At 37.5% G+C, this 20,610-nt stretch overlaps 1 long non-coding RNA gene and 1 pseudogene across 2 annotated transcripts in view; one reads left to right on the forward strand and one right to left on the reverse strand.

Annotated features, from left to right (window-relative positions):
* Positions 1-20,610, reverse strand: part of LOC307194142 — a 168,250-nt gene that overhangs the window by 131,377 nt on the left and 16,263 nt on the right. The window lies entirely within an intron of this gene.
* On the forward strand, positions 12,621-13,362 carry LOC307194654 (large ribosomal subunit protein eL30-like; annotated as a pseudogene). Its single transcript has one exon. The product of its transcript is annotated as a large ribosomal subunit protein eL30-like (transcript).

A 20,610-nucleotide genomic window follows, 5' to 3' on the forward strand; every position in this document is an offset into this window, starting at 1 on the left:
AAAGGACTTCTCTCCCATTTGGCAGACTTGAGTTTAAAACAGATCTGTGCTTCAGTGTCAGTGACAGAGGAACAGGCTGTGGCCTCACCACATACAGAGGTACCTGCAGAGGAGTTCTGAGTGAAGAAAGCTGTGCCCAATACACGTGTCAGCAGAGTCTGCACATGGGTGTATGGGAACACATAAGAGGGGCATCCAAACTGGGAAGGTGGAAGGTTTCCTAGAGGATGGTCTAGCTAACTGAGACCTAAACAAAGGAGTTGGAGGTGGAGGAACATCTACTACAAAGGCTTGGCTGTGATGAAAATCATAGCTTATTGGGAGAACTGCAACTCATTTAATTCTGACTACAACACTATGAAGTGGGTACAATTATCACCTCCATTTACAAATGAGAAACCGAGGCATAGAGAAGTTAAGTAACTTGCCCTAAACTACATAGCTAGAAAGTGGCAGATCTAGGCTCTAACCCCAGGCAGTCCGACTCCCAGGTCTGTCATTCTAACCTCCACTGTATAACATTAGTAGTTAATTGCCACCTTTAATTAAACATGTATTATAAGTCATATACCACAATAAGTACTTTATATTATCTGATTTAAGTATTATCCAGTTATTTCTTGCTTCATAACTTACATAACTCACTGGCATGCTGGGAAGTTACAGCTAGCCAGGAATGAGGACCAAGAACCTTAGTTCTGCTTCATTGGCTGTCTCTGTGTGGCCTGGGCATCCTCAGAGCTCATGACTGGGTTTCAAGGTCAATAATCCCAAGAAAGAATCAGGTAGAAGCTGTGTTACTTTCTATGACGTGCCTCAAAAGTCACATAGCATCGCTTCCACCATATTCCATTGCCTAAAGAAGTCATAAAGGCCGGTCCAGGTTCAAGGAGCGGGAGGTAGACTCTACCTCTGCACTGCAGGTTCTGGAAGTACATGTGAGACCAAGAAAATAGTAGCAGCCATTTGGGAAAAATATATTAGTATGTAATATCTGATTTAATCTTCATAATAAACCTATGATGTGGGTCTTATTGTCTTGATTTTGAAGATGAGAACCCAGGCTCAGAGAGATTAAGTAACTGGACCACCACTATGTAGCTGGTACGTGGTGGGAGAGAGAGCATGTTTCTCATCAGAACTCCATGCTTTGTACCATCTTCAGCTTCAGGTGTTGCCTCCTTAAGCCTTCCCTAACCACTACTTTCTCAACAAAATTAATTACTTCTTCTCTGTAATATTTCATGATCTTCTCTGTCATATTTCATGATCTTTTGCATGTATCTGTTATTTTGTGTATGAAAAGGTAGGGTTTTAGAATATGCTATTAAAGCACATGAACTTTGGAACCAAACTTCTTGGATTCAAACCTCAGCCCTGCCACTTCTCACTAGTTGTTGAACCACAGATGGTCACTTGGCCTCTCAGTTTTCTCAACTCCAAAATAAGAATAATAATACCACCTTCCTACACAAGTTGCGAAGAATAAGTGAGATAATTGTAAACTGCTTAGAACAGAGCCTGGCACACAGTAATTGCTCAAGTGTTAACTATTATTCTGTATTTAATTGTTTGAACGTCTGCTTCTCCTGTGAGATGGTCAGCTTTGAAGAGTAAGGCTCCATCTTATTCTTATTTGCTCCAGCATTTAGTCCAGGACCTCAATATATACTCATTGTACTAGATGGAGGGAATTTTGCCACCTGACTTGTTCTTTTCAATGGGTCCTTGCATTTCAAGTAATAAATGCTTTTTTTCCAAATTCTTCTTTAAGATAAAGGCATATTTAGAAGTGAACAAAATGTTATTAAAAATTTAGTCACAAAAGCAGATGTCCATCATATATTTAAAATTATTCTTATATGCATTCTATAGCTCCTACATCTACTTCTTTAGTTACAAGTTTTTTTTAATAGCTAGAAGAGACATTAGAAATCATCACTGACATCTCCCTTATTTTATAAAATATCAGAGAGGTTAACTATTTTTTTCATTGATAAATTAGTGATAAAGCTCAGACTAACTCCAGGACAGCTAATATCCTTGTTTGATTCACTTCCTCCACTCTATTTTCTCAGAGAAAAATATATCAATGCAATGATTGAGAAACTCAATAACATTACTTACTTAATAAAAATAGTTTTTGAGCACTCACTTTATGTAGGCGCCACGCTAGGTTCTGGCAATGTGAAAACAATGAGTCACAGTCATGGTCCTCAAAGACAGACATGTTGAAGAAGAGCCTGTCTTCTTCTGCTCATGCCTATGAGCACAGACAACCTCCACGCCACATGAGAAGCCCATACCAGCCCATGATTACTGGTACAATGTGCTTCTGGGGGAAAAAAGTAAATCCAAATTCTAAGAGAGGAATCCAGGGTAGTTACTCAAAAGAGGTTAACATTTGAGCTGTGTCTTGAAAAATGAAGAGCATTTCACCAGAGGGTGGAATTCTAGACAACAGAAACAACATAGATCCATCATCAAATGCTCATGTAAAAGCCACCGTGGGCCAGGACATATGCTGCATATACTAGAATACAAGAGTGGGCAAGACAATAAGGTCTCTGCCTGTGTGCATCTTTATCCCATGGGGAATTCTAAGGGTTAACTACAGGTGATTTGTCTTTTAAAAGTACAATAAAAATCTTTGTTAAGGAGATTTAATTTGGGCATAGAGAGGATAAAAGAGAAGCAGGGCTACTTCCTGAGGAAGTGACACTGAAGTTAAAGCCTGGAGGCTTATAGGAGAATGAACTACCCTAAGTGGATTATGGAGTAGGAAGGGCATTAAGAGACTATACCACAGTCTAGTGGCCCTGAGGCAGTAATCAGCTGCGCATAAAGATGAGCAGGGTCTGGACATAAACAATAGGGACAGGAGTGACCTGATGGCTTTCGAGAGGGGTGGTGGAGGAGGGGGTTGGTTAAGGAATATACCCATGAGCAACAGTCAATGAAGCCATTGAAGGATTTAAAAAGAGAGAAAGGAAATGATCGAATTTGTAATCTTTTTTTTTTTTTTTTTTTTGTGGTACGCGGGCTTCTCACTGTTGTGGCCTCTCCCGTTGCGGAGCACAGGCTCAGGACGCGCAGGCTCATCGGCCATGGCTCATGGGTCCAGCCGCTGCGCGGCATGTGGGATCTTCCCAGACCGGGGCACGAACCCATGTCCCCTGCACTGGCAGGCGGACTCTCAACCACTGGGCCACCAGGGAAGCCCTGAATTTGTAATCTTAAAAATCACTCTGGGGCTTCCCTGGTGGCGCAGTGGTTGAGAATCTGCCTGCTAATGCAGGGGACACGGGTTCGAGCCCTGGTCTGGGAGGATCCCACATGCCGCGGAGCAACTAGGCCCGTGAGCCACAACTACTGAGCCTGCGCATCTGGAGCCTGTGCTCCGCAACGAGAGAGGCCACAACAGTGAGAGGCCCGCGCACCACGATGAAGAGTGGCCCCCACTTGCCACAACTAGAGAAAGCCCTCGCACAGAAACGAAGACCCAACACAGCAAAAATAAATAAATTAATTAATAAACTCCTACCCCCAACATCTTCTTAAAAAAAAAAAATCACTCTGACTCCATGGACAAAGCCACAAGATTGTGAAAGACACGGCACACTCAGGAATTGAAGCTAATTTTATAAGGCTAGAGTTTAGGGCCTGAGGTGGAGCATCTCAGGAAATGCAGGCTGGAGGCAGACGCTGGAGGAAGTTCCTTCTGTCTCAGGGTAGGACTTGTGCATTTTATCCAGCAGGAAATAGGGACATCTTGAAGATTTACATACAGGAGAATAAAACATGCAGACCATAAGAATCATGCCAAAAAGACTCATGTGTATTCAGGATATTGCAGTTACTAGTATAGATAATGGATTGACAGGTTATATAAATACTTTATATAAGTTGGAAAAAAAAACAACAACTGTGTACTTCAGTTAACCAGAACAGCCTAGTTTCTGCCTTCCAGTTAATTGAAATTTGTTGAGGACCTCAAATGTAAAAAGAAACAAACTCGGACATGGCAGAGAAGGGCAACAAAGACCTTCCTATATAATGCCTGTTGGGATGGACTTTCTGGTAAACCTTGTGTGAGCTCCCAAGGATATGCCTGGGCACATACTAGAATAGTGCTTGCCTATGTGATGCAACCGAATGCTGCCTGTACTTGCTGCAATTTCACTTTGTGCCTCTGGGTGGTAATTAGAGATTGTTTGATCTTAGTCAATAAAATACTATTCAATTTCCCCTGAAGACATCAGAGATGTATCTAGTATAGTAAAAATATTTTCCCATGCCACTATTTGAATTTCAGGCATACATTTCTACTCATTTAATTTCCACGTACTTACACAGGCTCTTTAACATACAGACTAAGGGCAAATTAAAAATATAAGAACATTACTCATGTTTCTGGAGGTCAAGATGGATGGATGTTCAGTAAATTACACCTACTCTCATGGAAGTTGTTGTTGATGAAGGCCATGAAGGTTAACTTCTTGATCAACCTACACTGGCTGTATCCAGGGACACAGTCTATGTTCTAAAGCTTGTATTAAACAGATAATGCAAGAAATACCTACATTCAGAATTTGTGAGGTACCTTTGAAAAATCAATGAAATCTTAATATAATAACTCTCTCCATAGTTTGTTTTATATATATCATGGTGCAAATTCTGACCCTCGATTCATTATAACCCTTCAGAGTTTCTCTGTAAAACTGGAAGCTGTCCTTTTTCACACCTCCTGTGTTATCACAAAGGGGTGCCATTCTATTTAACAATTTATGAGATTGCTAGTTGTAAATGCACTTGTAGCAGTGGTAGACATGGGAGAGCAACAAAAATCTCAGGTTTGTTCAATGATTAAATAATTAAAGCTCATCAATACATTCACAAGGAATAGGAAAGAAAATCACACCCTGAACTCAGTGCCACTGCCACCTTGGAAATGTGAATCAGTTTGTATCCTTGTTAATTTGGTGAAATATACAGCTCTAAATTTGGATTGTTTTCTGAAAATAAACAGAACATATTCTGTTTACTTCACTATACTGTATTATATGACATGAAGTAGCAGGTTAAATAAATATGATTTTTAAATGTAAATGATACTATTATTATATGTCCAGTAAAAAATGTCTTTAAAACAAGTGAAAGAACTCATGTTTTGTGTCAAATGCCTTCAAATTACCAGAATCTCTCAAGATTATGATGATTCTAGTAAGTTTGGTAAGGGATATAATTGACATAATTTGTAGTAAAGGTTGAAATAATATTCGGAAAATGCATTAGCAATAGTGTTAAGATTTGAATTCATTCATTAGTATAAAAAGCATTAAAATGCTTTGTTTGTTTTGCTTTGTTTTTGAGAAATACAGACTAGCACCAAATCAAGAGAAGGACGGCAACCCCACTTTCAAAAGGCATATATCCTTGAGAAAATTAGATATGTATAGAAAGTTAAATAATAGAATGGTTGAATAGTTATAGATCATATAACACCATAGAAAAATGGATATCATGATGCAAATATGTGATTAAAATAGGAATCCAATTAGCATTAAATATATTAAGTGCTATGAGGTCATACTACTGAGTGAAGTCTTGGTGTTGCCAAGAAAACTTCACAGGGAAGTTTGAAATTAACGAGCATTAAAGCACTGGTAGGAAATGGGCATGTGGAGAAGCTAAGGAAAGGCTCTTAGGAAGGGAGAGGTGGAAAAAATGGGGGCGAGTGTGGTGTAACAGACACCCAGGGCAAAGAGGAGAGGGGAATCCAGTATTAATATCAGGTAGTGACAAATTAGTCTGGATACAATCATCTAGATTCAGATACTTATGAAGAGGAATAGTGGGAAGTAAGATGGAATGTTAAATTGAGGAAAGCATGGGACTCCTTCAGTCAAACTCTTATTGAAAATTTCCACTGAATGATAGTCTTTCACTTTTGACCTTTGGTGGTATATGGACTTCTGGTAGATTGTGCTAGATGTCTTTAATTCCCTGTTCAGTCCATCTTCTCATATACAGAATCAAAATGTAGAGCTTTGTACAAACTGGCTTTTTCTAAAGAAGTCTGCAGATAACTATGAAATCAATTTCTGGAATGCACGTCTCAGTTTGTCTTTTATCTTAACTGTCTACTGGGCATTTATACATTGAAATCCTGCTACTCCTTCCTCTAATCAGGTCAAAAATGAAATTCTTCTCCATTCTGGATGCCCATTTTCCCTGTACTTGTCAGAGGTGCTGCAAGGCAGTTTCATCATCACAGCTGCCTGGGCTCTTCTCCCATATATAAAATGACACTATAATTGATTTTCTAAGTGAAAGGAGTGCTATCAATAACTACATGGACACAACAGATATAAACTGGTTGTTCCTGGGAAACCAGGGTTAACAGTCACCCTATTTAATATTTCTGTCATTAAATTCTGACAATTCTTTAATTCTCTTAATTTTTCATTGCTTCTGCCCCCATCCATACACTGAGTTCGATAGCACCCTCCTCACTTTCTTGCTAATCTCTCCCTTGTGATAAATATACCCAGAACTCCATTTCTGGCACCAACATCTTGCTCAAGAACCTACAGTGAATCTGCAGTGTTTCTCTCCCAAAGAATAAACTACTCTTTTTAGCTTTTTATGACCAGTTTGATCTGCATCTATCTACCTCCTGTTATGTCCTAAGCACAGCCATGGAGTCCCCAGAAGTATCCGAAAAGGATAATTTTTCTTTTTTTATGCTTCTGCAAATGCTACTTGGACAGCCCTAGAATGTTCACATCTACTCACCATGCCTTTCTATGTTTTTCTTCTAATCAAGTTGCTGTATAATCTTTAAGAAAAGAATCAATCCTGCTTCCTTTCTTAGAGCCTTCTCTGATACTGAACTCTCCTCCAAACTGCTTAATAACCTTGCATCTAAATCCTTGATCATCCAATAAGTTTTTGCAATAGCACTCCCTTTTGCTACTACGATCATAGGTTTATGTTCCTAAACAAATTTCTTTAGCTCAATTGTTAATTCCTTGATGATACAGAATAGGGTGTCATATGTCATTCACATAAAGTGTGTTTTCAAATATATGATGAGAAATGTGTCTTTCCCATCAAAATCGCTTCTAGTTCCCCTCCTGCCTGCTCTCCCTTTGGCCACTTCTAGAAAGCAAAGCAAGATAAAAAAGCAAAGCACCTGTTTATTATTTCATATTTATCTACCTGATAAAATCTGAAGTACTGGCATACTCTCCTTAATAAAATAAATTCCAACACATGGCAGTATTAGTGTTCCATGTCTTCAGTGTCTATGCCCAATTCAGCCAAATCATTCTCAGAAAGACAAATAGTTTGCTTTCCTATGCATAATAGATTCATATATAAAAATTTGCTGATGGAGATTATTCCTGGTGAAATTCAAATCTGGCATTGTTCCCCGTGCTTTTATATTATTCTACCTTTCAATTTGAGTGCCTTATGTAAACCTAGAGCTAGCAGCAGAGTCTCTGCTGGATCCTCCCTTTGGCTTGCTGGCCTAGCTGTTTACCCCCAGCCTCTGTTGCCCAGTCACAGTGGTTCTTGAATCAGTGTCTGTGATACACGGAACTGAGGGTGGCTCAGAAACTCTAAACTTCAGGGAAGCAGGAGCCACCTTTCCAGGTTACTATGAGGCCAACACCAACATGGCTCCTTCCCAAAGTTTGAAAGTAGGGGGATAGGGAAAAGCACCTTGCCTTGCTCTTTCTCTCAACTTCTAGAACATGCCTTACTCTTTGAGTCCTATTCAGGAAGAGAGCAAAACTTGATATCCCCTTGACGGATGTTTTATCTTATCTAAAACTGTCATAAGACATTTGGTCCACACAAAAATGTCCTTAAAATCTGGTCCTGTCCAAAACATCCGTAAGACATGTGGTTCATGCCAAAGGGTCCTTGAAGTTTGGTCCTATCCAAAATGTCCATGAGCATATTTGGTCTGTGCCAAATGATTCTGGACAGGACCAAATATTAAAGACCTTTTGGTATGGGCCAAATGTCTTATGGACACTTTAGACAGGACCAAATATCTGTTAACCTTGATATCCTACTTCTGATTTCCATTTTCTTTTTCCCAGTCCCTGGACATGAAAAAGGGGTAAGCTTTTTTTCTCTAGCTACCCTTCTTCTTCCCAATTTTAACAGTGGACTGGGCACTCTAAGAACTGGAGTCCCCAGGTTTTGGCCCTTGGCATATTGAAAGAGAGCACATCCTCCTTACACATAAAGCCAGCCTCTCATCAGTATTATCTTACAAAGAGGCTAAGTCTCAGTCTTCTCCTGCTGTAAACCAGATTTTGCAGAGCAAATTAAGACCCACCACTTTAATATTTGAAAATTAAGTATCTGGATTTATTATGCATGAATTAGATAGAATACTTCTTTTTCCTAAATGACAGAAAAAATTCTTCCCAAATGTACTTCTGTGTGAAGGCACTGGTTTTCATAATTAAATCCTAATAGTGTGTAGCTACAAAGTTATGTCATATGTGTGGTTATAAAAATGCAAAGTTTAAGCTTCAATGTTCGATGCAGTTACCCTACATATCTTAAAAGAAGTTAAAAATACCAGCTTCCTATATATCATTATTTTGAGCAATAATTGTTGTTACTATTACTTATCTATTGTACCCTAAAATTTTTTGCTCAGAACAATGATGTTAATAATATACTGCTGGAAAGCAATCTACAGATCTGCAATACCTATCAAACTACCACTGGCATTTTTCACAGAACTAGAACAAAAAATTTCACAATTTGTATGGAAACACAAAAGACCCCGAATAGCCAAAGCAATCTTGAGAACGAAAAACGGAGCTGGAGGAATCAGGCTCCCTGACTTCAGCTATACTACAAAGCTACAGTAATCAAGACAGTATGGTACTGGCACAAAAACAGAATATAGATCAATGGAACAGGATAGAAAGCCCAGAGATAAACCCACGCACATACGGTCACCTTATCTTTGATAAAGGAGGCAGGAATGTACAGTGGGGAAAGGACAGCCTCTTCAATAAGTGGTGCTGGGAAAACTGGACAGCTACATGTAAAAGTATGAGATTAGATCACTCCCTAACACCATACACAAAAATAAGCTCAAAATGGATTAAAGACCTAAATGTAAGGCCAGAAACTATCAAACTCTTAGAGGAAAACATAGGCAGAACACTCTATGACATAAATCACAGCAAGATCCTTTTTGACCCACCTCCTAGAGAAATGGAAATAAAAACAAAAATAAACAAATGGGACCTAATGAAACTTCAAAGCTTTTGCACAGCAAAGGAAACCATAAACAAAACCAAAAGACAACCCTCAGAATGGGAGAAAATACTTGCAAATGAAGCAACTGACAAAGGATTAATCTCCAAAATTTACAAGCAGCTCATGCAGCTCAATAACAGAAAAACAAACAACCCAATCCAAAAATGGGCAGAAGACCTAAATAGACATTTCTCCAAAGAAGATATATAGACTGCCAACAAATACATGAAAGAATGCTCAACATCATTAATCATTAGAGAAATGCAAATCAAAACTACAATGAGATATCATCTCACACCAGTCAGAATGGCCATCATCAAAAAATCTCGAAACAATAAATGCTGGAGAGGGTGTGGAGAAAAAGGACCACTCTTGCACTGCTGGTGGGAATGTGAATTGGTACAGCCACTATGGAGAACAGTATGGAGGTTCCTTAAAAATAGAACTACCATATGACCCAGCAATCCCACTACTGGGCATATACCCTGAGAAAACCATAATTCAAAAAGGGTCATGTACCAAAATGTTCACTGCAGCTCTATTTACAATAGCCAGGGGATGGAAACAACCTAAGTGTCCAACATCGGATGAATGGATAAAGAAGATGTGGCACATATATACAATGGAATATTACTCAGCCATAAAAAGAAATGAAATTGAGCTATTTGTAATGAGGTGGATGGACCTAGAGTCTGTCATACAGAGTGAAGTAAGTGAGAAAGAGAAAGAAAAATACCGTATGCTAACACATATATATGGAATTTAAGAAAAAAAAAGTCATGAAGAACCTAGGGGCAAGATGGGAAAGAAGACACAGACCTACTAGAGAATGGACTTGAGGACATGTGAAGGGGGAAGGGTAAGCTGTGACAAAGCGAGAGAGTGGTATGGACATATATACACTACCAAATGTAAAATAGATAGCTAGTGGGAAGCAGCCTCATAGCATAGGGAGATAGCTCGGTGCTTTGTGACCACCTAGAGGGGTGGGATAGCAAGGGTGGGAGGGAGGGAGACACAAGAGGGAAGATATATGGGAACATAGGTATATGTATAACTGATTCACTTTGTTATAAAGCAGAAACTAACACACCATTGTAAAGCAATTATACTCCAATAAAGATGTAAAAAAAAAAAAAAGATACTGCTGGAATTTTAAGAAATGAAAGCAGCCTGCTAATTCTTTCATTATTCTCTCTTTTCCTTTTAATTCAATGCTCATTCATTCAGCATTTATTAAAAACCTACTATGAATCAAACCCTTCATGGGGTGAAGCAATAGAGACGAAAGGTAATAAACATAGGTTCTCTATTAGAGGAGCTCACGTATTTATTGTTTTTGCTATACTCCTCCTTACTTTCATTTAATTTCATAATATAATATCTTCCCAAATATATAGCAAGTATTTCCCTGAATGAGTACAAATGAATAGCAGAGTCTAATAGAAGTCATTACCCCAAAACAGCAATGCTCCGCTATTCATTCATAAGTTCAGTTGTTCATTCAAATTTTCATATGTTCATTTGTTCATTCATTCATTCAGAAAACGTTATTAAAGCAGTTACTGTGAGTTAACTGCTGTAGTTGGCCTCCGGGCATAAGCCATATATCTTGGCCTTCAAAGTGATGCCAGTCTACTGACTTAGTGTACATGATAGTGCCATAATAAAGGATTATGAATATGACACGGGGTGGGTGTTGGGGGTGAGATTGGAATCCTTCACAGAGGGATGGATAACGTGCATTGATGTTGAAGGAAGAGAAGGTCATAAAATATTTAAGTGAGGAAGGGCAGTCTTGTTCAAGTGAATTGTATACACAGAGGCATGGAGGCTGAGAAAACATCATTTTTTTAAGCTTGGAATGTTGAGTATGTCAAAGAGCCTACTGCAGTTTTGTTGGGCATAAAAATGTGCCCAGTGAAAACACGACATTCCCTAGCCTTCCTTGCAAATGAGGGTGAAGAACAGCAGTGCAGCCCAGGCCTGGTCAGTGAGTTAAAAGTGTTCCTTGTCAAACGAGGCTCCAGGCAAACTCCTTAAAAGCAGAGCAGGCTCAGCTGGGATGGGCCTTTTGCCCTTTTCCCTTCCTGTTCTCCCTGCCTGGAATGTAAACATGATGCCCAGAGGAAGGACAACGCCACATCACCACAAGGTAACAAGCAAGTGCTGAGGATGGTTGAGCAGAAAGATGCAAGGAGCCTGCAGCCCCGAGATAGGAGAGAACAGCTCTGTGGACCCTACACAGTCTATCACAGACTTCTCTCCCACCATCAGAGGGGAAATGCCTTAAGTAGTTTTAGTTAAGCCATCGGTTTTCAGATTTGTGTTACTTGGGCAAACTGACGGTGTGAACCTGAGCAGACTAGATGAGGCCAACCATAAGAAGCCCTGCACAGTTATAGACTTTGAACTGTGTCTGGTAGAGGTTCTTTTTTTTTAATTTAAAAAAAGATCAGTTTATTAAAAGACCATAACCTCTTAAAATCACAAGTGTAAAACCATCAGGGACACAGGCGGCTCGTGGGGACCATGTGGAGATGCCAACACATAGTATTTTTTCCTCTTTCTGCTCCTGAATGTCAACCAATATGTTATTTACCTGAACTCTTTATGTTGTTTTTTTTGTAGAGGTTCTTAAACTCCAGTATGTTTGAGAACCACTGGAAGTGTCTGTTAAACTTTAGTTTCTGATGCTGGTCTTAAGACCACATTTAAACAAACAAACCAAACCCCACAAATGACAAAAAAATAAAAATTTTCTCAAATGTGTGGAAGTGGAGCAGTTGATGCATTTGATGCACTGGGTAGCCTTCCTGTTTCTCTTTCTCTTCCTTTCCATTTTCCTACCACTCATGGGGACACAAAACTGCTGCCCACAGTTTACAAATCCATATCTGTGACATCCATGTTCAGGCTAAGACTGATGAAGAAAGTATTTTATGTTTCATTTTGCAATCCTTAAATAGCACTTATCAAACTACTGTTCTAAGAACTTTAACAAGTACTAACTCATTTAATTTTTATAAAACTCTACATGGTAGGAACTACTATTACCCCAACTCATGGATGTGAAAACTTAGCGACAGAGATGGTAAACAGCTACGTCACACAGTTATTAAGTGACTATGCTGCATCTCTAATCCTTGGCTATCATAGACTTATTATTTGCAGTTCCAACTACTTATCAGTGATCACAAAATTTCCATGATTTATTCAACTATAATGAGAATAAAGACATTACTACCCCTTTCTCACTCTCCGGCCATCTTGGTGGCTGCTCTTGGTTGGGGGCATCCCACAACTAAGGCAGGAAGATGGTGGCCACAAAGAAGATGGAGAAGTCACTGGAGTCGATCAACTCTGGGCTCTATCTGGTTACGAAAAGTGGAAAGTACGTGCTGGGGTACAAGCAGACTCTGAAAATGATCGGACACGGCAAAGCGAAACAGGTCATCCTTGCCAACAACTGGCCAGCCTTGAGGAAATCTGAAATAGAGTATTATGCCATGTTGGCCAAAACTGGTGTCCGTCACTACAGTGGCAATAATATTGAATTGGGCACAGTGTGTTGAAAATACTACAGAGTATGCACACTGGCTATCATTGATCCAGGTGATTCTGATATTATTAGAGGCATGCGAGAACAGACTGGTGAAAAGTAAATCGTGCACAATTTTTCTTTAATAAAATTGGCCAGAGCTTGTTTTAAAAATTAAAAAAAAAAAAAGGCATTACTACCATATGGCTCTTCTGAGACATAAACATCTGGAGAAACAAAGATCTTGTAATGAAAGCATCTAGCATAAATTTATATCTCATGGGCTGTGATGTTGGTTTTGATAAGCAAGTTACCTTGCTAGCCTAGCTAATCCCCAAACATCTGTTTCTTAGTTTCTTAATTTCTGGGTTTTATGAATTTGATAATACTCAAAATTTACCTTGGAGCTGTAACCAAAGTAAATACTATGGATCTACAGTAGCATTTCCCCAAACATTTTTTCTCTTAAACATTTGTTCCACAAGATGCTAGATTTTAAACAGCCTTCCTGTTTAAATAAATTTGAAAAATATTAGGCTATACAACGTCTTTACTACAGGATTTATCAGAACCTTAATATGAAAAAGCCCATTGTAAATCTGCAGAAGAGAAATATATATAGCATTCCCCAAACTTTGACCACAGAGGCCTTTTTCTCCTGGGTTTTTAGTGGTAGTGTTGTTCCACAGAACACAATTCTGGAAATGATTTCTTACTGTGCATTCAAATTTAAGATTTTTATTTTGTTCAACTTGAAGTAACCTATTTTGACAGAACTATTCATAAAAGATTTTTGCAAGCTGTGGGTATGTGTAGTCATGTAGATCACAGAGTAGAGGAAGAATAAAAAGAGAGAATGAAAACCTGTTAAATATAACTTTCCTTACCATCACAAGAAAAGTACTGTTTAATTTCTAAATATTCGTATTAGTTTCTAAATTCCTTATAATCTGTTTTAGCATTTTGCTCTAAAATTTTTCTATTCCTGGCTTTGAAGTGTTCTGTTGTTTTCCCTTTGAGCTCTTCAAGATCTAGTGTTTTGTGTATTTCCCTACTTCTTTTTCTTTCTCTAATCATAAAGCTATAACTATAAAACATAAACGAGAGATTCATCACCTTCATCCAGCCAGGAGACATCTTTTTTCATCATCTGAAGTAAGTGGGAGAAGCAATCTTTATGTATGCAGGATAAAAATCAAACCATATTTTTCTTAATGAGCTAATAAATAAGGTGAGAAATGCTTCTTATTGAGAAACTGTATGGTAAATAGTAAATAAATACGGCTGAACTTCTATGCTAAGGAAAATGCTCTCATTAATGTTGGTGCTTTACCATTTCAGTTTCGTCAAACAGGAAACATGATTTTAATAATTTGATTCTGTAAACTCAAAACTCTGAAAGGATTGCTGGAGTTAAGAAGGGGTGCAATAAAGCATTCATTATGAATATTTTTCAATTAAATATTTCAGCTGTTTGAAAAAAGAACTTATCATTTACAGGTAGTAAAGGACTGATTAAGTCAACCAATTTAGTCTGGCTCATCTGTGGACTTACTATCAAATCATTTACTTTTCACACAGTCTGATTAAAAATAGTTCTCAACTGAATTCAGATTTTCTCTTCTCTTTGCGGAATATGTTTTTTAGGGAATGAATATTTTGGAGTATTATTCTCATGTTCCTTACTCTTCCCTGTGTATGAGTGTGTGTGTGTGTGTGTGTGTTTTCTTTCTTCTGTTTTTATTGTTAAAAGGTCACTTTTTTAATATGTGAGATTTGTGTTCATTATTTTATTTTTTAAGAAAGGAGATAGCTATATATTATTAACATTAATTACTACTGTTTTTCACTCATTTCCAAATATGTTATCTAAAGAGGATACAAAGATGAATTAAAAGCACTCCAATTTACCCAAAGAAATATTCTATCCTTTGTATAGATAAGCAGTAACAGAATTACAAATCCTATCCATTAAATTATAAGGTGTCCTCTAATAAAGCAGAGTGCTTACTTCTCCAATCTCCTTGAACAAAAATTCCCAATCCTCTGTTTACTGTAATGGAATACAGATTAAATGAAATCTGGATATTGGCATATTCTCCATGTCTTCTGTCCTAAGCCCCATATCTTTCTATAGATATCACCAAACTCTGGTTTCCTAACAAAAAATGGTCATCTCATACAAATAATTATCAATCTACCAAAGTTTTTCAGTGTCCTGTTGGAAATATATCCAAGACCAGCTGGGTGAGTCAGAGCATAATGCTAAAAGACCAACGTCTTATAATCCCAATCAATCACAGAACAACATATGAGATATATACTATGTACTTGTCATGACATAATCAGTAATTGGTGCTCCAGGCTAATTTTGCATTGAGATTAATTAGTTAACTTTTTGCTTGAACTTAGCTTGGATTTCTAACCAGAGCCAATTGCCTCATAAATGCATACCCAAGAAAAATACGTGGCAAATCACTGTTTTTATCTAGATTGTTTAAAGTTTGGATTCAGAATTTGTACTTTAGTCTTAAATCTATATAGCTAATTATTATTACATCAACAGTTGTTGATGTCTAGGGCTGTGCCTTTCAATATAATGGACACTAGCTATATGTAGCTATTGGGCACTCAAAATGTGTCTAAGTACAAAGTAAAATGTGCTGCAAATGCAAAATATATACTAGATTTAGAAGACAATACAAAAAAAAGAATGTAAAACATCTTACAATCAAATAAAAGGATGTAAAACTTTTTATTTGACTAAGTATTGACATAATAATGTTTTGGATATACTGGGTCATATATAAAATATACTATTAAGATTAATGATTGTCATCTGGTTTTGGTTTTTTTGTTTGTTTGCTTTAACTGTTTCTACTGTTTTAAGTACTTATGTGGCTTGTATCGTGGCTCACATTATATTTCTCTAATACATTTAACTTCCAAATGTAGAGCTGTATATTTCACCAGCAGTGTTCTAGAGCAGTGCTTTGTTTATAAAATATTTGAAATAGTACGATTAGTTAACATTTTTAAGAGGCTGAAAGTATTGTATGATGAGTAATTTTAAAGAGACAATAAAAACTGAGAATTTTAATTTACATTTGGTTAAAAGACTTTAATTTTTAATAAATTCACCAATTAACTTTGGATAAATGTACACTAAGAAAACATTATTTTTTTCAACCACAATCTCTATTTGTTTACAAAATAAATAAGAATTTTTCCCCTAATTAAAATATATAAGTACCAAGGCACACTTCTTCTATCCTTGTATACATACCCAAATCTCTCAGATTACTGGAGTATCTGTTGACATAAAGAAATCTTCAAAGAGAAACATCCACCAATATCAAAACTACTTTGAGGGACTTCCCTGGTGGTGCAAGTGGTTAAGAATCCGCCTGCCAATGCAGGGGACATGGGTTCAAGCCCTGGTCCAGGAAGATCCCACATGCCACAGAGCAACTAAGCCCATGAGCCACAACTACTGAGCCTGCACTATAGAGCCCGCAAGCCACAACTACTGAAGCCCACGCACCTAGAACCCGTGCTCTGCACCAAGAGGAGCCACCACAATGCGAAGCCCGCGCACCACAACGGCAACTAGAGAAAGCCCGTGTGCAGCAACGAAGACACAACGTAGTAAAAAATAAATAAATTCATTTTTTTTAAAAAAACTACTTTGAAGGAAATCAAATAAAGAATTGTATGTACACTAACCAAACCACAAGGGAGGCTTTCAGTTGCTACATGATATAATTACTACAGTTTTTTTAATACTAAAAATATATTATACTCAGAAACAAATAATTTTTAAAAGTAGTGAACTGAGACACTTGATGCAAAGTTCAATTAATATAACAGTTTCAAAAACCCAGACACACATAGTGATGAACATGTCTACTTACAGAAATGGAAAAATGATAATAAAATGCAGGATATAGAGCAGTATTATAATATGATGCTATTTACGAATGTGTTCAGAAAAACAGAAGCAACCTAAAGTTGTATCAGTATAGCAATGGTTAACAATGGCTATCTCTGGGTAGTAGCACTACAGTTTAAGCAATTTTTGTTTTGTTTTGGGTATTCTTTTTTGTTGTTATTTATCTGTATTTTCAAGTTTTTCAGTAGTATATATATAATAAATGCGTGATTTTAAAAAAATAATATGAACTGTAATAAGCCTTATAAGAGGAAAAGAACTAAGAGATTGTGGGCAGAGCCATGCAGGTGGGCAATGAGAGGAGAGCCAGGCATTGGTGAAAGGAGACTAAGAGAATGTTGTCATGGCAGCTAGTGTCTCCCCTGACATTTGCAGCCGGGTAGCCCTGTGTTCAAATATAAACTCTAAACAATGATCACGGACAAGGTTCTTAATATCTCCATGGCTGGCTGCTAATAAAACTACCTTGAAGGCATGCTGTGAAAATTACATGACATGGTTATGAAAAACAAGTAGTATCATGCTCCTCATAGAGTTGATGGCAAACCAGTGATGAGTAGGCTAATATAACCTCTAGTGTGATGGGTACTTTACTCGTCTCAAGGCCAGTGCCTTCCTGCACTCAGTCTAAAGTTCCTGCCACCACTACATAGCCTGGGGAAAGGAGCAATGGGAAAATCAAGAGAATACACCCTTCTCCCCCAGAGGCCACCCAAATCCAAAACTCCAGCAGAGTGTCTGAAAATAATCCCTACTTTTAACTCTGTTTACATGAACCATTTCTGCCATTTATTTTAGGAAACAACTCATCTAACTAGTGAATAAATGTTGGTTTTATGTGTGCTACTTTTACGGTGGGTCAGAAATGAACTGACAGAATCGACGGGCACATTGACATCTTCAGTCCAAAGGGGAGAGGGCAGCTTGCTGGGCAGAGAACAAAAACTGAAGGTGTTCTTGGATGTTTCTGAAAGAGGATTATTGAGGAGAAGGTAGGCCATATGCCCCTTGAGTTCTTCTCAAATGTAAATATTTATGATTCTATGATTTTTACTTTGGTACATGATTAAAATTTTTAGACTTTATAAGCATAGTTTTTTTAATTCATTAATTATACATACACTTAAAATATTTTATTCATGTTACTGCTTTTTGGTGCTTTTCTCTTCCATGCTGTGGTGTGCCTTTGCAAGCTTCCTTTTATATGCTTTCACACCTGGTCAACTCCCATCTGACTTACAGTCTTTTCACTAGATTAATATCTTTAGTCTGATTATAGCCAAATTTTGCAAATCTAAAAGGCATTTTTCCTCTTTAAAATAACTTTTCATGTCCTCCTGATGTGGACCTAAATTCTTGATTCTGAACAAGCAATCTCATTTCCCTTATTTCCAAGTGCTCAAGGGACTGAGCCAGTAATACTGATAACTAATAAATTATTGATGAACAAATTATGGTCAGATGCTCACCTATGGTGTTGTTGACTTTTAAGTACAGATGCAAAGATGATTTATCTTTAATTTAAAAGGTTGTTCATATTTATAAACTAGGTTATGACATTTTCTTCCTTAGATGTGAATATGTAAGTAACAGAAATTAATGCAGTTACTTTGATACACTTGTTCACCTTTGACATTTGGAGCCTTAAACTTTATTTCTGAAGTGTAAAAGCTACCTCTTTAGAGCTAGGGAAGAAAGGAGAGTTTAATTGAATAGTCAAATGCCAAAACATTATGTAAAAATCAAATTAGAGATAGAAGGATTTCCTTGCCTTTCAACAGCTAATAGAGCCTCACCTTGAAGAAACCTTGGCAGATTTGCATGCCATGTCTACTATTAAGAAGTAAGAAATAACGTTCACAGAAAGACACACATGATGAAAAGGCAGGCAGCTATGTACCAGATGAAGGAACAAGATAAAACCACAGAAAAACAACTACATGAAGTGGAGATAGGCAACCTTACAGAAAAAGAATTCAGAAAAATGAGAGTGAAGATGATCCAGGACCTCGGAAAAAGAATGGAGGCAAAGATCGAGAAGATGCAAGAAATGTTTAACAAAGACCTAGAAGAATTAAAGAACAAACAAACAGAGATGAACAATACAATAACTGAAATGAAAACTACACCAGAAGGAATCAATAGCAGAATAACTGAGGTGGAAGAACAGATAAGTGATCTGGAAGACGGAATGGTGGAATTCACTGCTGTGGAACAGACTAAAGAAAAAAGAATGAAAAGAAATGAAGACAGCCTAAGAGACCACTGGAACAACATTAAATGCAGCAACATTTGCATTATAGGGACGCCAGAAGGAGAAGAGAGACAGAAAGGACCAGAGAAAATATTTGAAGAGATTATAGTCGAAAACTTCCCTAACATGGGAAAGGAAATAGCCACCCAACTCCAGGAAGCGCAGAGTCCCATACAGGATAAACCCAAGGAGAAACATGCCAAGACACATAGTAATCCAACTGGCAAAAATTAAAGACAAAGAAAAATTATTGAAAGCAGCAAGGGAAAAATGACAAATACCATACAAGGGAACTCCCATAAGGTTAAAAGCTGATTTCTCAGCAGAAACTCTACAAGCCAGAAGGGAGTGGCACGATATACTTAAAGTGATGAAAGGGAAGAACCTACAACCAAGATTACTCTACCCGGCAAGGATCTCATTCAGATTTGATGGAGAAATCAAAAGCTTTACAGACAAGCAAAAGCTAACAGAATTCAGCACCACCAAACCAGCTCTACAACAAATGCTAAAGGAACTTCTCTAAGTGGAAAGCACAAGAGAAGAAAAGGACCTACAAAAACAAACCCCAAACAATTAAGAAGATGGTCATAGGAACATACATACCGATAATTACCTTAAACGTGAATGGACTAAATGCTCCAACCAAAAGACACAGACTTGCTGAATGGATACAAAAACAAGACCCATCTATATGCTGTCTATAAGAGACTCACTGCAGACCTAGAGACACATACAGACTAAAAGTGAGGGGTTGGAAAAAGATATTCCATGCAAATGGAAATCAAAAGAAAGCTGGAGTAGCAATACTCATATAAGATAAAATAGACTTTAAAATAAAGAATGTTAAAAGTGACAAGGAAGGACACTACATAATGATCAAGGGATCAATCTAAGAAGAAGATATAGCAATTATAAATACATATGCACCCAACATAGGAACACCTCAATACATAACGCAACTGCTAACAGCTATACAAGAGGAAACTGACAATAACACAATAATAGTGAGGGACTTTAACACCTCACCTACACCAATGGACAGATCATCCAAAATGAAAATAAATAAGGAAACACAAGCTTTAAATGACACAATAGACCAGATAGATTTAATTGATATTTATAGGACATTCCATCCCAAAACAGCCGATTACACTTTCTTCTCAAGTGCACACGGAACATTCTCCAGAATAGATCACATCTTGGGTCACAAATCAAGCCTCAGTAAATTTAAGAAAATTGAAATCATATCAAGCATCTTTTCTGACCACAATGCTATGAGATTAGAAATCAATTAGAGGGAATAAAACCGTAAAAAACACAAACACATGCAGGCTAAACAATGTTACTAAATAACCAAGAGATCACTGAAGAAATCAAAGAGGAAATCAAAAAATACCTGAGACAAATGACAATGAAAACACGACGATCTAAAACCTATGGGATGCAGCAAAAACAGTTCTAAGAGGGAAGTTTATAGCTATACAAGCCTACCTCAAGGAACAAGAAAAATCTCAAATAAACAATCTAACCTTACACATAAAGGAACTAGAGAAAGAA

This window comes from Stenella coeruleoalba (genome assembly GCF_951394435.1).
Source record: "Stenella coeruleoalba genome assembly, chromosome: 11".
Classification (NCBI taxonomy): domain Eukaryota; kingdom Metazoa; phylum Chordata; class Mammalia; order Artiodactyla; family Delphinidae; genus Stenella; species Stenella coeruleoalba.